General features: G+C 41.0%; 1 long non-coding RNA gene across 1 annotated transcript; it reads right to left on the bottom strand.

The window, feature by feature from the left end:
* Positions 1-575: 575 nt before the first annotated feature.
* Positions 576-10629, bottom strand: LOC108447366. Its single transcript, XR_001862907.1, has 3 exons — positions 9745-10629; positions 5863-5976; positions 576-878 (listed from the first exon to the last, which is right to left on the bottom strand). It is a non-coding gene; the product is annotated as an uncharacterized LOC108447366 (long non-coding RNA).
* Positions 10630-10905: the final 276 nt, after the last annotated feature.

Raw genomic sequence — 10905 nt, 5'->3', positions numbered from 1 at the left:
TCATTTCTGCTATGAACACCTAATCACCTCTTTTATAGACTTGGGAAGGCTAAAATTAATATATTTGGGTCAAATTTTGCAAATAAATATCAGTTTTCAATTTTCAAACCTTACTCTGTTCAATCTTAGAAACCATTTTACAGTTAACCAGTTTTTCAGGAATTTGTAATGTGCAAGCCTCCCCAAATGACACGAAGTAGCAAGGTGAAATAAACAACATTCCTCACAAACTGAACCAAACCCTCATGACATTTACTTTGGTTTTGTTCTTCAAACTTTAAAAGCTTTGAAAGTCACAATGAGGAGAGGCTGCGTGGGTGGGTGCTTTGGTACCCTGTGCAAGAGCCACTATCTGTAGAGAAGGGAAATACCAATATTTTATAGAATCATAAACTGATTGGGTTGGAAAGGACCTTGAAGATCATCTCCTAGATCGAGCCCTCCTGCCATGGGCAGGGACACCTTCAACCAGACCAGGTTACTCCAAGCCCCATCCAACCTGGCCTTGAACACCTCCACAGATGAAATATCTGCCATCATTTCTCGGGTTTAAATGCTGCTGAATGAGACACGGCTTCCCCATACAGGCACTTCTTTGGCTGCAAAACAGTGAGCCCCATTCCCTTTGGGCAGCTCTCAGGTCACTCATTCCTTTGCCAACAGGTTTGTAATGGTTCACGGCAGCCCCTGCACTGGGCAAAGACCCCCATATCCTGTCTGCCCGGGTCGTACCTGGGCATCCAGCAGGTTTATCCCAAGGCCAGCTCTGGCATCTCTTTCTCCACAAGGTGAGATTTCAGCACAGCCCATATGTTCCAGCCACACCAGCTCCTCCAGGTGCTGACAGCCCATCACAGAGACAGATTTTTAAGCATGTTCTGTGAAACAAGGAGAATAAAAATCAATGGCATTACATAATTCAGCCAGTGCCTTTCTTTGCTCACAAATCTTCATTTGATCAGCTAGGGAAATTATGAACCATCTAAAAATAAGACAGTAAAGCTGGTCAATGACAATTGTAACATAAAGACTAATACAGATGGTGGTGTGGATCTGGTATATTCTGTTCTGCTAAAGCCCATTTATAATTTTTAATAAAAATAGTAATATTTTACGATAAGTGGACATCATTTAATGCTCAATTACTATGAAATTCCTTTGGAAATATATATTAAGCATAGGAGCTCTCTATTTATACCAGGAGGGTTCCTTGAGATGGATGTTATCACAGGGAATACTACGGGAATGTCAAGTCCAACACCAGTGCATTCAATATTTTTGCCCTCTGGGTCATGTATCTTTTCCTCCCCCACCCTGACATTTGAGATGAGTCCTTATCTATGTAGAGAGGAACAATATAAATTATATACATGCTGCATTTAAAAAAAAAAAAAAAGGAATCTGCAACACAGGCTGGCAAGGCCTTTAGCAATGATTAACTGAGACATTTTTGAATAACAATACAAAAGTACAGCTCCTAAACAGGCAATTTTCTCTTGAAGGCCAAGAGGTTTCTAAACCCCCATGTTTATAAAACAAGCATTATTCCAGATAAAGCACAAAACCTTTACAGCAGAACTAACTTCAACTTACTCAGAATTTCTCTTAGCAAGAAAAATATCATAAATCTTCATCCTCTACTTGCAGAAGCTCTTATACTGCAACAGCCCCAGCTCTACCTTACCATAAGAGCTCACCACATAGATCTGAGCCCTCCAATGGCCTCAGCACAGGTGGGATTAGTTACCCTGGAAAGCAAAGGCATCTTCCTGATCCCCTACCGCTGCCTGGCTCTGTGCTTTCAGCCCCATATGTTGTGACTCACCACTGCTCTGTCCTGGCAGGTTATGGGAGAACTTGTTTGTCCCAGAGGTATTTGGGGGGTAAAAACAAGGGGATGTGAACAGTAAGGAAGAAATTGAACCCTAGCAGGGTATGGCTGGACATCACTGAAGAAGTCTGAAATCAGTGTCTCCCACATTTTGTTTAGCTATAACCTCTCCTAGCAGCAGAGGCAACAAAAATGCCTGGACTTGGTCTGGGAAATGCAGTTTGGGGAGCCAAATCCAAGGCTGTCCTTTCTCCCTGGAGGTATCCACAGCCAGCACTCTTACATGGCTGCAATCACTGCCATGACTGCACACAAAATCTGTCACCTGAGGGAGGGTTAACTGGCTTCTCTGCTGCCCTGCTGGCTTTGCAGTGAGGACTAACAAGGCTAGACAAGGTTTGAAGGATGGCAGGTACCAGGCACAGGTCACCAGAGTCTTCAGTTTGCAACACTGCCAGGGTCCAAAGACAAATTTAAAGGAGTACCTCTCTTCCTGGACAATAAATACTACCAATAGCTCCTTAAGCAGCTTAGGAAAAAGAAACACCAGTTGGAGGAAAGGGGGCATCCTAAAGGCTCCACTACAACTAACATCATTCCACTTAAATCATACTTTGCATTTTCTGCTGGAACACAATTTATCCCAGACCCTTGAGTAGCTTAGACACCTGGCATAATAGCCCATTAATTACTTCAGCATGGGAAATATATTTTAATATCTTTGATGCTCATTACTAAACACTTCATGCATTTCCCAAATACACATCAATGGTTCTTCTTCCTTTTAGACGTTAACAGGCTTTATTTTACAGTTTGACTTAAATCAACATCTCCCTGAACCCTGTGTAGCATGTGATGTTATACCCTCATGCAGGGTCACCAGTTCATTTAGGAACTCAGGACAAGGTATTTATATTTTGCTGCGCTCATGTTCTCATCCTGTTAAAGGTGATTACAACATCAAGTTTTGTCCAGTGTTTCAGTCTCTGAAGATGAAAGGTGCCATGAGGTACAATGGTAGCAGGTCAGCATTTTCAATAAGCATCCATCTGTAAATAAGTCCCTTAAAATATTGCAGCAGTGTGAGACGAGGCTGCACCCTAATTGGGTAGAGTGAAAAGCCACAGGGCTTATAAATATAACGTGTAGGTGATCTGTCTTGCCAAAAACGAGGAGGTTCGTTATATGAAGGACACATTATCCTTTTCTCTTCCTATGATTCAGCATGGTAAGTAGTCATTCCTAATTGGCTTACAGCTTAGTATGAAATATTAGGATGCCACACAATGTGATGACACAGCTGGATTCCTAAGGGAAGCTGAAGAGTGATCTGAGAACAGAAGAGGGACAGGAGCAGATGCGAGCTGGAAAAAAAAAAATAGTTGTAGCTTAGAGAGTAGCATGTCATTCTTTATCCTCCTGCTCCTGTGTGCAGCATGCTGCGTGCAGCGCACCGCCTTCCTGGTAGAGAGGCAAGAGACCTGTCATCTCACAGTTCCTAAATAAAACGTGGGGGGAAAAAAATGTGATTGCTGGGACTGTTGAACAGGAAGAGCCAAGCAGGCTGAATAAATCCGGGCAATAGCTGCCTCGTCATGAAAAATACGCTGCACAAATTTCACCTCTCGGTGCGTCAAATGATGGTTTCCTCATATTTATTCTCGACTGGAAAGGATTTGCCAAATTACCAAGTCAAACAGTCCGTGGGTCACACTCAGAAGTCCGGCATTCGGGAGACGAGGCGCCCAGGTCTGTGCAGGGAGCTTGTTTCCTGGTGCTGGCCTTGATTCAGGAAGGTAATTAAACAGCTGCCTACCTGAAGTCAATAGGGCCATTCATATGCACTTAAGTGCTGCTGACGCCAGACCGAGGGGAATAGGCTTCTCAGGGGGAGATTTTTGCTGCAAATACTACTGCTAATTCAAAATTCACTTTCTACAAAGTCCTTCCCCTGCAGTCAGCTGAAATTAGCTATATCCACTGTGGTGCTTGCCAGGAAACTTGATAGAATATCACCCAAAGTGAACATAAAGGAGAAATAAACACAGCAGAAATTAATAACAGGAGTTCAGACTGGTAGGTTGCAGAAGATGTGTTATAAATTTCATCCAGCTGTAATGCAAATTCTGCCAAATGATTGGGAACATCTCCTTTTTTATATCACTGTTTCACTACATATTAATAGCAACCAGTTACTGATGCAGTACTAAAATATTAATGATATGGTCGTAAACCTGAATCAGTGCCTAACTTGGCAGAACAACGGAGGGCATCTTTTCAATCACGTGTGAACAAAACCAGTTTTCAGAAACCATTTTGTAAGAGCAAAACCATGTGAGCAGAAGTAATTGCAGGGCTATTTTAGGCACAAAAAATTGTTAGTCTTCCTAGGAAAATCAACAGCCCCGTTGAGGTGTACAGTATGGGTGCCCAGATCTTTCTGCATGGCTGAGAGAATCTCAAACCAGGCAGAAACAAAGTTCATGCAATTAATTAGCAAGATTTCATCTGTGATTTCATCTGCAGCTGATATGACTGACTTTTATCTGTGCACTAGAGACAATAGCTTCCAGTCCCTAGGGATTAATTGTTTTAGCAGGGTTTAGTCCTTTGTTCTGGACTGAGATGGAATATGGGAAGGCAAGAAATCCAAAGCAAAACCTAGAAGTTTTACACTTGCCTGATGTAAGAGCAGGTGTATTTATTAACGCTGTATTGCATCATGTGTGACCACAACAGAAATTTGGGGATGGTAAAAGGATTTAAAAGTCAGAAACTTCCCTTGCACCTTTTATATTTTTCAGTCTGCTTTTTAAGTCTTGGAAAACTACTCAGATACTGAAGTACCCTTCTCAGGAGAACCAGGGGTCACTGGCAGATAAACAAGGCAGCCTTTGGGATGCTTGGTTGGATCTATAAAAGAGAAGCAGGTCTTGAAGTCTCCTCACTTCTTACTTTGGCTGAGTTCTATCAGGACTGGGCTGATCCATTTTATTATTCACATTTGTACATTTCTATGCAGATGGGGCCATACACGCAAGCTCCTTTCACACACCTTTAACTGAAGCTACAAATTAAGGTAAGTACAGACACAGAAGGATTCTGGATTGTGCACAATTCCCAACAGCAGCTAGCACCCCAGGAAGAGCTGGAATACTAAAAGAATATTTTATTTCTACATTTCCAAAGGACACAGGAAATGGCTCATTCTTCCTTTACCCCATCAGGATCCAAAATCAGCTCTGGAGAAACTCATATATTGCCAACATTTTGCAGTGCCATTACTAAACCAAGGTCTTTGCTTTAAAGGTCTTTCACTGTTTCTTCTCTAACTCATCAGTGCACAAATAATCTGACTTTGGTCATGACTGAGTTTTCAGTTTAGAAGTGCAGAGAATGGCATGAAATTAATTATTAAGAAGGGTCTTTTTTTTTCTGGTTTTCAACTGCAGTTACCTAATTGAGGACCCAAATCCCACTGAGATATCACTTAACAGTGTCAGCACCTGGGAGGCAGGGCTGATCACTTCGACGATGTCTTTTTTATTTGCTGACCAGAGTCACTGCAGTCACTTACAGCAATGATAATCTTTCTTCATTATATCTGCAAGCAGATGCCATCAAGGTGTGACTGACAATCATCCCTTCAGAGTAAGTGATCATAGGGTGTCCACTGCTCTCACATCCATTGCCTCCTTGTTTATTAATAACACAGTTGAAATTTTAGTGTTGCTTCTGCTCAGGTGGAAGATAACATTTATTTGATTGACAGCTGTCATTAGGAAAGTTTCTCCTACAACTGAAGCAGCAAATAATACAGTCTGACTGCAAACCAGGTTGCCAAAACAAAGACTTTCTTTGGTCTACAAGTTACCAGAGCAGGAGGAAAACTGCTTGTGTTTTGAAACTTGTTCTTGCAAGACACTGCAAATCTCCCACATCTAAAGTCTACTCTAAAAACCAAAAAACCCTGTCTCTTGGAAGAAGACAAGTCAAACATAACTCATTCCTTTATTCTTTTTCTCTCTTACCATGCTTTACAGATAATTGTTTCATCTTGTTCTTCTGTTTCCAAGAAAGACCTTTCTAAATCCTCAGGCAGTATTCAGAGCAGGCAGATTTTTCTTTGAGTGTTCAAGGCTGATCTGATCAATTTAAAAAAAGGAAGGTTACAGAACATTTTAAACCAAATACCCCGTAGTATAAAATTTCAGAGGCCATTCTAAAGAAAAATATATTTTGTTAGCAAGTAAATGCAAAGAAATGATAAAGGGATTAGGTACAACCCCCTTTCTCATGTGTCCTCTGGGATTTTCTGCATTGTTCTCTCTGTTTAAAGGGTTTAAAATACAAGGGTAAGGCTGCTAAAGTCCTGGACATGTGAGTTCTGTTCTCTGGCTGGAAATGAAGTGCCACAGATCACACAAAATTCTTCCTGGCTGTTTTGCTCCCCCACATTTTTGTCCTTTTTCGCCCATAAAAGCTATGAATCATCTCCAGCCACAGAATCTCCCAGCATGTGATGCTCCACAGGGCCCCACAATCTTATCTGAGGCTCTTTGGGCCCAGCTGCAATGTAAACACTCTTCGCCACTGGGACTCCCTTACAGGGTTTAGAGTCTCTCTTTGCAACAGCAAATTTCCAGTGAAGTATAACTGCTTCCTCAAGGCTCCTTAGGGCCTCAGGAATCAGACCTGGCATAATATGAAATTTGCTTCCCCCTTTACAAACTGGGTAAATAAACTCATCTTCTGTACAGTGGGACACTCTTCATTTCCCTGTCTTTCATTCTCTTCTCCCTCTTGTTGATTGCAAAAGGATACCCCACAGACTAACCATCAGGGCTAATTTGGGTTCCAATTTTCCCAGTAGTTTTGCAATCACGTTCCCTTTGTCACCTGAAAACAGAATCAAATTTGCAGCCTGGGTGTGAATGGCTTCTGGATTATCTCCCCTGGACAGGACACCAAAGCAATTCAAAGGCAAGTAAACAGAATGCAGAAATACCCCTGGATAGGATTACATCATATTCCTAAATCCTATCCCTGTTACTCCAGGAGTTATCCATTCCTCCTTTCCTTCTTCCCTTCTGGCTAATATTTTCCTACCCAGAACTCAGTTCAGATTGCCACAGTAATCAAATATATTCTGTAAAGTTACTAGGTCTGCATGAAACTTCAGAGCTTGGCAAGCTGTATTGTAACACCAAAATACGCTCTTGACAACCACTGACCCCAAAAGCTGATGTGATCAAACACATCCCCCATGAAAGAAAGAACAAGGCTGTAATCAGTTTTACCATTTTAAGGGAAATAAATCCTAATCCTTTGCTGTTCTGTGGTATTCCTCTAATTGCTGTTTCCTTACACATTCAAACATCTACAATTTGGTTCTGTTGTTTGAACGTCACTTGGAATCAAATCAGTGTTGCAGATACAACGTCTTTGAACCTTTTAGTCCAGCTGTGAACTTTGGGCTTAATCCTTTAGGGCGTCCCTGTCTAGCAAGCTTTAATGTATATTAAATTTTCTAAAAGGAGAGCGAAAGTGGTCAAAGCGAGATAGTGCAAGATTCTATGTTTCATAAATTAATAAGCATCACCAACTGCATTGCTTGACCCTTTAAACTCTGTGAAATTAATATAAGTAGACAACCAAAGTGCACTTGGCCCCTGAAGAGCCTTGGAAGTTCACTTAAGCAATCCAAGTTTCCTTAAAGTTTTATAAGCCAGCTTTTAAAGCAAGTCCTTTGTACTTATTACTGGTGACAGTGAGCATTACAACAGCCAATGAACCTTTGCTGACTTCCGACCCCAATATGGTAGAGCACAGTTATCAAGGGAAATATCAGAATCAAAGCTTGTATATTACATCGAGGTCCTGACTCCTGCAAGAGCCCCCCACAGACTCCTCAGAGTATGTCAGGGAAATAAACAGCTAATATTCTCAGACATCTACTTATGATGTATGGATATTACTGTTTACTTAAGCACTTTTGGCATAGTAACACCCACCCCCATCTCCCAAATAAAAACTGAAGCCTCTCACGAAGGAAGCTGAGGCGCTCCCAGCTCCCTCGCAAGAAGACAAAATTTTAAGATCTTTTATTTAACCCAGAAAACCCCCTCCACTTGGTGGTAGTGAGTCAAGCAACACTAAGTGTTCATCCTAACCGATTAATGGATTTAAATTATTAATTGGCACTAGGTAGGCATGGTGAGGAACACCCAGCCTTCTCTGAGCTCTCCACAAGGGCTGAGACTGCCTCGAACAAAGAGGACTCTGTGTATCCACACCTACTGCGCTCTGGCATCAATCCTGCAGTCACTTGTAATACTTGAGTTAGCGTCCTGTAGAAATCAGATATCTCAGCACTGCCAGCTGATTATATTTTTCATAATGTTAAAGGTTCTTGATGAATTATTCAGAGGCTTTTCCCACTGTTTAAAGAAAAAAAAAAGAAGAAAAGACAGGCAGAACTCTCTAAGGCAGTCAGGTTTCTGGGGATAAACAGGCTGACAGGCAGTGGTGCCAAATATTAGTAATTATTATCGGACTGTAAAGCCCAATTAATGATGATGTTTAAGCTACACTTTTCAAAAGGGCAAGCAGAAATTCAAAGCCAGACAGGTTTTTTGATGAGATGAGAAATCACAAGATTATCTGCTGAAGGGCATCAAACCCTATTGCGTGTGTCCCCCTCCAGCAGTGAAGTCAGAGAGGGCACATGTTATCTGTTCTCTCCACCTGTTAACAACATTTGGGTGAAGCTTTTGCAGGCATTTAATGACACTGGTTTCCATTTGTTCATCTCATTTGTCTGCCTAGGTCTGGACATGACAGAGACAGTAACAGCCCAGCCTGGAGAAAATAAATACACAAACATAGACATATTTTACATACATACCGTACATGATTGTACATAAGAAATAAAACCCAAACAAAAAGCAGAACTCAAGTATTAGGAAATAATTGATGAAATTCCCTAGAAGAAACACAGATAACAAGAGACAGATGGAAAAAGGAGCTACTTTGAGGATTGTGGCTCACAAATTCCACACAAAGCAAACGTTACCAGGGACAGGTTGGTGACAGGGTCACAGTCCCTGCCAGACAGTTGTCTGCTCTGAGAACAGGGAAGTTCATTTAGCAACTCCCTGATTATTAAATCTAAATTGGACTGTAAGTGAACCTTGAAATACTTTGCGTCTATTCGGACACATGTTGCTCCAATTCAGATTTTTTGTGAGTGTAACCAAGCAACGATGCTTGAAGATGGAATCACATTAGTTGATCTTTGTCAATAAAACAGCTAATTCGAATGTATATATATATATATATGTCCATGGCCATCTACAGTGGTGTTAGTGATTTGATTGCATGAACCAATACTGGAGGAAATCAAAATATGTTCAAATGAATCTCATTCATCCCAGTCCCACTGACTGGACACAAGCCTAAGGGACCACCCTAGTGCAGCATGAGGAAGCAAATAACAACATTGTTGACATGAGAGAAAAAAATTTCTACATTTAGGACTCCTTGATTTGGAAGCCAGTCACTGGTGCCTGCTGGCCTTTCCTCAGAGCTATCCATCTTCTTGCTGTAAGTGGATCCCCAGCTGGTGTCAGGAGGAGATGTCCACAAGGAACAGGACATTTTTAAGGGATGTGACAAAAGAGGTCTGCCTTTCCTTCCAAGAAAGGAAAGCCAACTTTGCAAATCCCAAATGTTTAGCACCAACCTCAGAAGAAGGCTCTGGTAAATGCTCATTTAGCACTGGAAGGACAGGCTCTGCCTAAGAAAGACAGACTAAGTCCGCACTGGCTCTCTTTTCGAGAAAACTCTGTGTAACACTATCTGGAGTGGAAGCGAGACAAATGTCTCTCAAACATGAAAGTTGTTTTACTTACTTGGAACAGTTCAGTACTGGAGAACCTATAGGAGCTTGCAGATGAGGTATTAATTTGTTTTTCACCTTTCCCCAGGAGATTTCCAGGCTTTCTGATGAATGAGCTCTGTCTTCTCAGCTCCCATATTCAGTCAGGCCTGTGACACATCTTTGTTTTTTGGTTCCTTGGATCAGGAAAGTTTGCTGAGTCTGGGGGAGTCTCAGAACTGCCTTCCAAGTCACTAAAGTCTTCTGCAGCCCACTTTTGATTAGCCAGCTGGAAAAGAAAAGTGCCTTTTATCAAATCCCCTGGGGCTAACTCATATTGAAAATAACTTGTTCTTAACACTTTTAGAGGCAGGATTTCAAATGATGAATGAGGAAGAATATTCTCTGTCACAGGGTTTTCTTTGTTTCTCAAGTCCTTAAAGGGAGTTTGTGATCTTTGAAACTCTGGGACTGAGAGCTCTGCCGTTTCCCACTGAACTTGCCACCATTTCCTTCTGCAGAAGGCTGGCTGAAAGAAAAGAACAGAATCATTTGTTATCCTGGAAGTACATGGCCACAGCATTTCCATAACTCGGGTAATCACTTTGGGGCAAAGATCTACTTATTTTCCTTTCTTCAGGCAGCATCCAGTACCAAATACTGCAATCCTGACAGTCCATGAACATTCCTGCCACACAAATGGCTTTTATAATAATGGGAAATAGCCAGAGTATGTCTAACTTCATGGACTGGTTTTCTGTTTTGTTTTAAATTTCTGATACCTTTGCTCTTTGAAATATCTGAAGGCTTTACTTTTTTAATTTTGGGGTGTTTTTTCTTCTTTCAGTTTAGCAAATTTTCAAAAGCTCTTATTTAATTTCTCAGGAAGAACAGAATCAGGCTCTGAAATGTAATCAGACTTTTTTAAGTTTCTAGGCTGATTTTCTTAAATACAAAACAAAAGAAAATGGAAATATGAAAATAGGTTTTGCTCAAATGTTCAAAATTTTCAGTCACTAAAAAAAGCCAGAGCATTATTAACAGCTTTAAAGTTTTCCAAATTTTAAGCAGAATCCAATACAAATTTTATGAAACAACAAAACCTTTTCTGACATTTTTATCAGTGCAGCTTATAAAAAAATAATCAAACAGACAATGCGTAGGAAAAACACTCTAGTGAGACCATCAATTAAAA

Source organism: Corvus brachyrhynchos, unplaced genomic scaffold, assembly GCF_000691975.1.
Source record: "Corvus brachyrhynchos isolate BGI_N302 unplaced genomic scaffold, ASM69197v1 scaffold200, whole genome shotgun sequence".
Taxonomy (NCBI): Eukaryota; Metazoa; Chordata; class Aves; order Passeriformes; family Corvidae; genus Corvus; species Corvus brachyrhynchos.
This window is presented reverse-complemented; position numbering and strand designations above follow the sequence as displayed.